This window comes from Alligator mississippiensis, chromosome 3 (assembly GCF_030867095.1).
Source record: "Alligator mississippiensis isolate rAllMis1 chromosome 3, rAllMis1, whole genome shotgun sequence".
NCBI lineage: Eukaryota > Metazoa > Chordata > Crocodylia > Alligatoridae > Alligator > Alligator mississippiensis.
Genome location: NC_081826.1, coordinates 182,393,497 through 182,405,732, shown reverse-complemented (window position 1 = coordinate 182,405,732; position 12,236 = coordinate 182,393,497).

Below are 12,236 nucleotides of genomic sequence, written 5' to 3'. Positions count from 1 at the left end.
GAGCCCGGGCCTGGGAGGGAGGGGGATATTTGCATATTAATCGCGCCGCAGCCAATGAGAACGCGCGGAGCTGGAGGGGGCACCAGCGCTAAAGTATGCGGTTCCAGACAGGTCAGAGACCCTGAAATCAGCAGATGTCAATTGAGTCTACCCAGTTCTTTTTAAACGCAAGTCTTTGAGGTGGGGGTGACTATGTGTGCGCGCTTGAAAACGGCAGGACTGTGCTGACTGTGCATTGTTTTCCAATGTTGTTGTAAAGGCACAGTTTTTGTCCTGTAAAGCAAAAGTTTATATCGCAATTCCATTTCGGGAAGAAAAGGGATCAAGTCTTTCTGTTACACATTATATATACGGTAATTATTTCAATTTCAATATTTATATCAAATTCATGTGTAACAGGAAGACTTGATTCATATACATACACATATATACATACACACACACACACACACAGTCATTATTATTTTGATTTCAATATTTATATCAAACATAAGTGTAAGAAGACGATATAGATATATATCTATATATAATATATCAAATGTAGCTATATATAGATATATATCTATATATATATCTATATAAACACATTAGATATCTATCTATATCAAGTCTTCCTCTTACATATATATTTGATATAAATACTGAAATCAAAATAATTACCATATCTAAACTGACTAGTACAGAATAGAAATGCTAGCATCCTTCAATTTGTTTTTGAAATCGGTTTTGTTTTTGAAGGGAAACTTCCCCCCCACCCCAAAAAAAAAAACCCAACCCAAGCAGGATTACATCCATATGTTGCTGAAATAAAGCAACCTAGTACCTAATCTTAGCTTTGAGGAATACCCTAAATTCCTATTGAGGTGAATTACAAATCTGGATGCATAAATAATACGGGACAAACCTACAGCTCCAAACACTGAGAATGATTTTAAATGGGAGTTGCTGAGTGCTAGGATTTTTTTTTTAATTAGGCCGTAAGTATTTGTAATAGATTTAAATAGCTAGTTTTGAAAAATCCCCATCATTGTGTTTTATATGCTTTCTCTGGATCAGACTCTTTCTCTTCTGAGATCCATAGTCATGTGATCCATCTTTATTGGTGCCAAATATGTGATGGTGAATAACATTTTACATACACTCTATATTTAAGTATTTCAAGGACAATGAACATTATTGCAGGCTGAACCAGGCATATACATGTTTTCAATCCCAAAACTTTTTTTTTTAATTTTGTTTTTTTCCTCCTAAAGGTAAAAAGATTAAATAAAATTAATTGGTTATTTTAAAGGACCACACGTGTAAAAATAGTTGTAATGTACCAATATGAATCTCTTTGGTATTCACAGTATTCTCTAACAATTAAAAATTTAATTACAAAAAGTTAATGATGGTTTGCAACTGTTGCAGATATTACAACAAATTAAAATACAAAAATATTCAAGCTTTATATTTATGGGACTCATATAGATTTTTTCTCACATTTCTAAAAAAATCATTTGAGAGTAATTATATCATTTTATGATAGACAGGGATGACATTAAATACCCCTCATAAAATTTGAGAGGATACTGTTGCACATAGGAGCAAAATTGCTACAGAGCAATTGTTCTTGGGTCCAGACCCAAAGGCTCAGGATTTCACAAATACACAGAGCTTCTTGCCGAATTGGGGACTCGGCCTGGAACTAATAAAAACCCCTTGTAGTACGAATGGAGGAAATGTTTTTTAGCAAATTTATAAAACTTAAATAATTTGTTGGGATGTTAAACACTGACTGCACGGTGAAGACTAAAGAATCCTCACTGCTGCTCAGAAACCATGGCTGGGAGTAGGGGGTTTTCAGGAAGTCAAATCTCTCGTATTTGATTAAAGGCACAAAATTGTAAGCTTTTAAAAAGATATATTTTACACCTAACATGAAGAGTAGTAATTATTATTACAACTAGAAATCACAAGAACAATGGATATATTTTCTTTCCATTTCCTCTGCTTATTTTATTAAAAAGCCTAACGTGGAAAAATGAAATTATGAATGTTTACTTATAGTGTGTTTAGTGAATGAGTGAATGTGATTGCTCAGGCAACGTCTGCGATGGATTTTGTAAACTATATATGACATTTAGTCAATTGACTAGGAGCAGGCCTTTTCCATGTCAGCGTTTTGTTTTGGGTTTTTTGCTTTCGTTTTTTTAACAATTCAAACTGAGAGTTATATGTGGATTTCCAGTGTCAGTGGCCCATTTACCACAGTTCATTAAAAGAATGGTGAGTGTTTTCATTACCAAATTACAGCTTATTTTACCATGAACTAAAATTCTCATTTTCCCGCCCTTTATTCTCTGCTTTGTTTCTCTTGTGCCTCTGATAAGGAGTGAGCCTGCACTCTGCAACTGATGTAGCAAACGACAAAGAATGTTACATACTTTATCAACTGAAAGAAATATTGGTAATAAGAAAGCATTCAATTGTCTTAAAAATAGAAAGATTTCTGTACCTCAAATCTATAGCAAGTGATTTAGATTAGGCCTAGATTTAGCATATGTTGATGTTTGTTACAGGCATTGCTCTTGAATATTTTCATTTAAGTACCATAGTATATATACACATTTCTCTAACCTTTGATTTCTCATTTATATTGCTTTGGGGTTTATAGGTTAAATGTTTCTTTTTCTATAAATCTAAGCAAAGCTCTACATACCTCATGGCAAACTACACAAATTCTACCTAATGCTCCATAAATTTTACAACATTCTGAGAGTAAAAAAGAAGTTTTCTGACAGCTTGAAATTATTTTTTTTTAAGTTTACAGTGGACCAAACTAAATCAAATAACATAAGTAGCACAGAGTATTCACTTTCTTACCTGGAAAGAATGGGAGGTAGTTTTGGATTGGGATAAACTCGTTTGTAGAATTTCTCTTGAAATGAGCAGCAGTGAAATAGTTCTTAGTAGTGGTACTTAATTTATTATCTTTAGGTGTCCAAAAATGAATTGGCAAAATCAGAGCTCAAAGCCATTGTTCAAAGCTGCCTGCAGACTCAGAAATACAACACTGCTTTGTCGAACACTCTGTTCATGTTTTCAAGGTTTCTTCACCATGAGCCACGAAAAAATAATTTGAATGAAAGCCAACTTTCTGGAAAAAGAGTGTGTAGCAAGTGGTTGATTCAGCAGCAAATTGTGTCAGCAGCATAATCACAGAACAAACAAGAATCAAATTCTGTGGCCACACAATCACAGAACAGATATGGGCAGAATAAAAATACAAACACGGATGTTATAGGTTGTACAGTAGAAATGTCTTTATTAAATCTACCTGGCACTTTTCATTGTGTCCTCTGCTTTATGATGTTGCAGCTTTGCTTATAACATTTGTTAAGTTGCTTAAAACTTCAGCACATTTTAAACGCTTTAAGCTGAAATTTTCTGTGGTTGGTATCTGCTTCAAATTGTTTAAATTATTTTTTTTTAAAGAAATGTCAAGATGATTCTCAAAAATAGTAGATCTATAAAAAATAAATTGTTTTGGCTAAATCAGACTTTTTCAGAGTTTTTTTTTTAAAGAAAGCTCTAAGACCTGACCAGTACAGACTTAAAATTTTGCAGGGAAAGAATCCAGTGTTTGGAAAGGTGCCTCTTGTTGTTGCTGCGAGATTCAACTGAGTTCTAAGCCACAGAAAATCACAATTTGCACATGTGCGCTACACTTGCTCATTATTTCTGTAAGTTCATACTTTTGCCATGCTGCTCTTTATATGTTCCCAGGCCCCACTAAGCCTCCTGCATAGTTTCCTAGCAACTAGATAGAATTATAGCTCTAAACTTGGCACAGACAAAACAGATCCTTCTGCTTCTTTTCCCTATCAAAGTACTCTTTGGTTAGGATAAGATACACTGGGCCAAGAGACCTGGAGTTCTAGTTGCATGTTTCCACAGATTGGCATTCAGAATTTTATTTACTCCCAAATAACGTTTTGGACTCTAACCCTAGGAGGAGAAACAATATCAGCCCTTCTATTTTAAAGTGCTGTAAACTGAGGACTACAGAGGTTGTACAAGATTGCTTCTGGAGAGGGTTAAATCTGATCCCTCTAAAAAAGTGTGAAAACTCCTTTTGAGTTATATGGGCCATGATTTCAGCTCAGATCACTAGTACAGCAGCACAAGTCACGTCCACCGATTGTGCCTTTTGGAAAACACACAACCCAACTTTATGCATTTAGCTATTTAGAAACGGGGGCTCCTCTTGCAAATCTACCTGCACAAAATGCTTGGTGAGCCAGAAATGAGTAAGTGACCATTATGTGGTGCAAAAAATTCACTGACATACACATTGCACTCAGGAATCATAATGCTCAAAACATGGAACTTGCATGTAACTTTAACCGCCAGACAGCATAGCATCTCTTTCACAGAGCCAGGAATATAACTAAGGAATCCGGATACCTAACATTTGACTTCTACCTGGCAAAAACTGCATTGGATATACTTTCATTTTCATCTCCATGTTTCCCTGAAAAAAGCCCTTCAAACTGCCTGACAACAGTGAAAACCTACATTTAAAGAACATTATTCAGATTACAAAGTGAAGCACTCAAAAGTTAGAAAATGCCCTACTTGGTCTGCAATTTTAATTATGCCTTCATTTGTCTATGCATTATGGCAGAGTCTTTAATAATAGGGTAAGGAACTCTTTCTTTGCAGAACCCCTCCCTTATTCACTGCACAGGATTACTGAGGTTCTGTAACATTATTGTTTTTACAAGAAGAAAAAATACTTCAGAATTATTGGTAGCCTTTATATGGCCTACATAGCTTTTTAAGTTCACACCTCGTTAAGGTGAATGGATGCACATCTTTGTTGTTACTTTTTTATTCCAGCATTTTTCTTCCAAGCCAGGTTAATTTACTAGCAGCTGACTTCGTAGCAGCTGTATTTTTGCAACAGAAAAAAAATCCTGGAAACTTTAGAAATTGCAGACCATTGTAAAAGAGCCAGAGCTGGTCCTAGGAGGATAATTATTTTGGCTCCCCATTTTCTATAAATCAATCCACCAGGCCCAAATCTCTTCTCCTGCAACAGCTGTGAGCTTCCTTCCAACTGACTTTCTGTACCCCAGGGTTCCAGTGATGGGTCCTTGAACACTTGAGGGTAAGCTGACACAGCGAGTTTTACTCAGGTCTGTGCTCCCTGGCATTTGTACTAAGGCTGGCCAAGCCCACTTGCAAGTGTGTGCACCAGAGACATGCCACCCCTGCCCGTGTAGTTACATCCACAATTCATTACATTGTCATGCAGACAGGAATGATGAGCATTGGCTCCAGAAATCTGGTGTAAAGAAACAAGCTTTAATGGAACTGTATGAGAAGTTTGCCACAACCCACCAGTTGCAGGACATACAGATAAATTCAGAAATGGAATGGTACTTTCATCTGGAAGCTATCCCAGATATCTAGTTTCATGGTGGCTTGGGACTGGCAAGCCAAAATGTCGGTGACTTAGCAGTGGAGGTGATTCCTACCAATTAAAAACGGTCCCTGATCAGAAGCCTGTCATACATGACTATGGGCTTTGTATTTGAGGAGGTAATAAGAAAACAGTTAACTCCCTTTCACCAACGTACATGGGGAGTTAACTATATGTGATTAGCTACATGGGGAGTTAGCTATATGTGGCCAACCTTTCTCTTGATTAATACTGTGATGCACATTGCTAAAGTATTAACTAGATTTCAGAGAACAGGCTTCTGAAACTATTGTCATCAACAGCATAATGTACCCATAGTTTGCCCACCAGACATATGAATAATGACCTCAAAGAATGCAACTCCATTGTCCTGCATTGGTTGTTCTGAAATGCAGGTTCAAGAACATCAACAGTTGCCTGACACCACAGTGCTGATAAGATTTGGCATTCACCTGCTGGGACAAGCAGGGAACTTAATCCCTTTAAATAATATATTATAGACACCAATGCTGTGTCAGTCCCCACTATCATTTGAAAGAACCCTACTCAACCCATACTAGTGTGGTTCACACAGTTGTCACTTGACTTCAGAACAGCTATGGAGTGGTTTATTTACCCACCTAACGGATGTAGGATAGTGGTAGTATATACAATCAGCAGGCTGAAGGCAAGATTGTCCTCCACTTAGACAGCAGGATATTCAATGACCTTTGTATTATTGTAGCAGACAGTGCCCTGCACAACACTGGCAACAATGATGTGCATGAGAATTTTCACCAGGCAAGTGTGGGGTTGAGGCACTTTTGGTTTTTAGGACTGCTAGTGGCAACTGGGAATAGCATCTGTCGTTGCTGGGACTGGATCAGGTAAGCCAGGGAAACAAGGGATGGCTTGTGTGCCCACATCTTTGTTTTGCAGAATGGCACGTAAAAGGAAAAGTGATGCTGTGTACTCTTGTTCCCAGTTTATTTGCTTTGGGTTTTTGTGACTATTGGGGATTTTTATAGTTTGCTAAAAGCTTTTGATGGGAAAGAAAAGTTCTCCAGAAGCCCTAATCATTCATATGACAGTTAATTATGCTATCAATAAAAAGTATTAAAACAACAAAGATTTTAAAAGAAAATTACAACTATTTTAGATGGCTATCACCAAGTTTTTAAAAAGTGCCTACGTGAACAATAGAACTAGATGTCAGCAATGTATATGTCCTCCTTATCCTCAGATTCAAAAGCAGAGTGAATGGGAAGCATTTGCCCATTTTAGCTTATGGAGCAGTTCAAAGCCCATCCAAGCTTTGATAGAGAGATCCTGATCTTTCCAGTGGCTCCACTGGCTGTAGAACACAGCAGCAGGAAGGGAAATGGACACTGGAGCTGGTGGTAGAGGCAAGAGCTGTAGCCTGGAAGTTATCTAGGTTAGCAGCAGCACCATTAGCTTTCTGCTGTTCTCAGTTTTGCCTCCTCTTTCTTCCTCTTCATGCCCAAAGAACTGCAATGACCATTCTTTGCTTCATGTCTGCTTTTTCCCCACCTCTCACTCTCCATAGTCACCCTCCTGGAAGTTCAAGTGTTGATCTGACATGTACCTAGAGTCACTGTTTAGTGCAATGAAGCCATCCCTTGAGATGTTTCTGTTTTCACCACTGGTTCAGGGTCCTTACTTATAAGAAGCCAGTGTTGTTACCTGTTTAGCAGAGATGTCAACTGCAGGGGTGAGAGGGAGGGGAAGAAGAGAAAATGAGAAACCTCTCCATACCTCTAAGTCATGGCAAGGGCAAGGGTAGATGCTTTTATCAATTTGATACACCTTCATCACAACTCTACACATTAGCCTGCTCAGAATATGCCGCCGACTAGACTGCCAACCCGCAGGTGCACTGTGGCAAAGATTTCATATTTAATGGATAATTTTGTTTGAACTGGTTGTGGGATGAGGTTAAGACAATCAGACTATGGACCTATTAGCAAAACCTATTTTAAGATTATTTCAGGCTGCAAAATCCTTAGAGGCTCTTAATCTGCTGGAAATCACCAAGTGGAAGAATGCTCAACTTTTCTAGGCTAATAGTAGAACTCCATATATCTATATACAGGATATTTTTGTCACCTGATGAATGAACAGCATACCACAGAGTGGAGAGGGCCTAGGGGTAGCCACTGGAAGTTCCCTCTGCCCAGGAATTTCAATTACTGTCTTAAATTTCTCCTGTATTCTCAAACATCACCTATGGGGAGGGGTGAGTGGGGGTGAAGAGGATGAGGGGAATTTCAGCAAACATTAACAGAGGGCTGAACTGGAGTTCAGAGACTTGCTTCAGTGGAACTGACTCTCCCTTCCCCAACCCCCACCTGGACAGCATGTTGTAAATGGAGAGAGCACCAGGAAGCCAAGTACTGTAGTCCCAAAGGGACTTTTTCACTTAATACAGCCACTGTGATTTATAATCCAGGCTGTGGGGGACAGTGTTTGAATGCTAGTAATTGTATAACTCTTACTCGATATCAGCCTATTGGTGTTAAAGTTACAAAAGGGGCAGTTTATGTTGAAATACACACTCCTGCTTGCTAAACCTGTAATCCCAGTTTTGATTGTTGTTTTAGTAATCAGATAAATTTAGTAGGAATTAATCATCAGTTTCCTGTTTAATTTTTTCCCTTGCTTGGAATCCACCTCAGATCACACATGGTGGAGGAAAGGAATGGGAGATAGAGAGAGGAGGTGGCTTTCAACCTCACCTTAACCTAAAGCCATCCCATTGCACGTAATAGCCTCCATAACTATTTTATTGGTCATAATCCAAAACTGTCTCCCACCTATGCTGCTATTTCCCTCTAACAACAACAAAACTGGTGGCAGCCACTTACCCAGCTGCGACTCTAGCTCTAGCACTCGCTCTGGTGCTGCTTCCTCTCCAGGCTGTTCCCTGGATCACTCCCCAGACAGATCCTTGGAATGTGTCCTCAGGGGTATCTCCAACCACCTGGCTATATAGGCTTTTTTGGGTTATGTTGTTTCAGCTCCACAGTATTGGGGTGTCTCTTCCTAAACCTCTGTTCCCAGGATTTCTTCCCCTTTGCCTCCACCTTAAAAACGGTCCCTGATCAGAAGCCTGACTGGGCTTCGTACATGACTATGGGCTTTGTATTTGAGGAGGTAATAAGAAAACAGTTAACCCCCTTTCACCAAGGTACATGGGGAGTCAGCTATATGTGGTTGCCAACCTTTCTCTGGTGGTAGGCACTCTGTAGAGATTTGGACATCAGCCTGCTTGACCAGCCACTGCTAGCTTCATCATGCTCTATTCTGGACTCACTCCAGAGGTTATCTAGAACCCTGGTGCAAGCCACAAGTAAGGCTAGAACAGCATCTTGCAGGACCGTTTAGCTAAATAGATGCAAGCCAGGCCGCGTGGATTGAAGGCAAGTAAAAAGTGAGTACATAGAAGGGCCAGATAAAAGTAGACATAGACAACTCTGGAATAATATTAGAGGGCTAAGAAAACCTGAGCTTTATCTGCATCCTCATTGCAGACAAAGCTGGTCACCATTTTTAAAAGTGACACCCTGGCTCTAACTCCTACGTCAAGCAAGCCTGGATTCAAAGCACATATAATCTTGCGCCATGGTGTTTCTTTGAGGACAGCCTCTGCTAAAATAAAAATATTGTTCATAGTGTAGACATTGAGACTTCTGGATGACCATTTTTTTCCGCTGGCTCAACTATAGGGATAACTTAATTTATCAAAGGAGAAAAGCTGGTACACGTGCGTTTTGGGATAAAGCAGCAGGAGAGTTAGAGAGCTGGTTTATTGATACAGGAACAAAACGAATAGGAAGACTTCTGTCTCTTAAGTAATAGTTTCAAATTGCCTGTAAATTAAAATTACACCAATGATTTAATTTTTGAAAGAAGCCAGGGGGGAAAATACATTTTTTTAATATGATAGATATTTTAAACAATGAGTGTGATCTTTAGTACACATAGATAGAAGGCTAGACAGATTGATTAGAGGAAAATATATAGAAATGGTGTTTATATCATTAAATATATAAGAGAAATACATATATTTAGAAAGTTGAGCCAGGTGAAGTGGTTCCCCCCTCAATAATTTTATTTTCTCCCATAAATGTATCCATATTTGCTCACCTTCACATATTTCTTATAAAGTTTTTAATTATCACAAGTTCTCTTTAATGGGGACTGTCCTCCTTATCACTTATTTCTATTTAACCTACTACCTCAACACCTAATCTGTTAAATGTTTTATAGGTGTTACCATGTTTTAATTGTTATTCATTAAAAAGAAGCAAGAAGTATGATAAAATGAACGTGGGCCACCCACAGCTTCACACATATAATGCACTGCAATAGATCCTTAATTTGTATTTTCTCAACTCCACTGGCTATATCATTCAAATCTAATATCCCAGTATTATAAGATAGTGAACCCCAATGTACAGATCCTAAATGAAACCTGTATAATATCAATGGTATCCAGTGACATAGGAAAGTCTGTGGGCCATGTTGACACAGAAATATATGCTCTGAGCCATTTACAGCACCCTGTAAAAATCCTAGCGTGGCCGATTTAAAAACAGGTCAGGCAGCTCCTGTGCTGAGAAACCTCCCCTCCAAACTACCTTCATATAGGGATTTCCCAGAGGCCCCATGCAGCAGAATTTATCTCCTGTTTTCCAGGCCCTGCAGACCCCAGATACCAGGCCTTAATCCTGCACCCCTTACTCTGACAAAATCCCCCTCATTCAGGGAAACACACAGGAAGGCAGGACTGGGCCTCACTGGCTCTGCAGCAGGCATCTCTCTCCAAGGGGAAGAACAGACCACACCAAAGGCCACAAAAGAGGAAGAAAACAACTTCCCAGCCAAGGGAAGGGGAGAGGAGTGTGTGCATGCTGAGGTGAAGGTGGCAAGGGAGCTTCAACTAAACCTACTCCTAGAGCACTAAAATACCCCATTTTGCAGCTCCCTTCATCATCTCTGTCCTTGGAGGCTAAACAGATCCTTTTTTTTTTTCTCTTGCGGTGGGAGGCACCCCCCTCCTCCCAAATACACACACACAAGACAAGCACCTTTAGCTGTTGGAAGGGGACAGACACTCTTCCAGCAGATTTCTGGAGAGGACAGTTGTGGGCATGAGGTGGCGGAGAAGGAGTGGGGGGCCTCCCCTGGCTGCTGTAGGTGTAGAGGGGGCTTCATGGGAAGGCAGTTTCATTGGTGGCTGCCTGCTTTCCCCTCTTCCTGCCTGACACCTGCCGCCCAAAGGCAGCCAGACTTGCCAATGTTTCTTGAGCACATGCAGATGTGACATGAGGAGATGTTATCACAAAAGAGCTTGTTAAAGCAGACGTGTGAAAGTAATGGGCTGCTGGCACAGAGGCTCAGTTCCCATGCACGCGCCTTCGCTGTCTATTTTCCTGTTTGTTTGGTCCCCTTCCTTCCAGCAAAGGCAGAGCCCGTAGGCAGCCTTGCCTTTTTTTTTTGTTTTGTTTTGTTTTGTTTTGTTTCCTAAGCGCCTGGAGGGAGCTGCAGCCAAAAAGGACTTTGCCAAAAAGAGAGGATTGGCAAACCCTGCTCCAAGTCTGCAGCAAGCAGCCCCAGCTTTAAATAGACCCAGGCCCTGGCTGCAAGCTGCTGCTGCTGCAGAACTGGTGACAAGAGTGTGTCAGGGAGAAAACACAGCAACAAGAAAAAGACCCACTAACCCCAACCCCCCTCCCCCAAACTCTCAGCACAAGCTGAGCTGGGCTGCACCCTGCCTCTGCTTACAGCTATAAACTGTGTTTGTGTGGCCAGATCGGGTGAAAATTGTCACTTCAGTCTGCACCCTGTGTCCCATGGAGTTCAGGGGGGAAATGGGATTGTGTTTCTAGGCTGTTTTCTTGTTTCTGGCAGCAAGTGGAGGGAGACACCAAGCTTTCTGCATGCAGGAAGGAACAGCCCCCCCGGCTGAGGGAGGGGGGAAGGAGATGTTTGACCCCCAAGAGTTGAATGCTTTCTTCCCCTCCCTCTTGCAAGGCTAAGCCACCGGGAGACAAAGGGACTTGGACCCTGCCCTGCTGCTGAGCTAGGGCAGCCTCAGGCTAGGTCAGCTTACAGCCCGGCCAAAATAGCAACGACATAGCCGGCGGGGGGGGTAAGGGGTGCGTGCAGCACCGCAGGTCCGCGCTGCGCGGTCAGGGGCGACGTGCCGGCCCCTCTCAACCCGCGCTCTCCTCTTCCCTCATCCGCGGGGGCGCACGCCCAGGACACGCCGAGGTAGCGTGTGAGCGGGAGCTATATTTAAAACATGCTCCGGTAGATAGTTTATATAGGTTCCAGTCTTTCCTGTGTCGCATTTATATACAGCAAATATGTATATTTCTGCGTACGTTTCTCTTGTTATATGACGCGTGTGTATGTGTATAGCTACACACATATGTAAACAGAACAAGAGAAACGGACATAGAAATATACATTTCTGTTGTGTATAAAACGACATACAAAAGACCTATCTATGCGTATATAGCTGTAGACACGTAGATACACATACAGACATATAGGTTATATTACATGTCAATATAGACACACATATAGCTTATAGCTTATATTACATGTCGATATAGACACACAAGATATACGGTTATATATATAACCGTCGATATAAGCACACAGAGACATATAGCTTATATCTGATACTACATGCCGATATTAGAGACACAGACATATAGGTTATATCTTTTATACTACACGTCGATATAGATACACA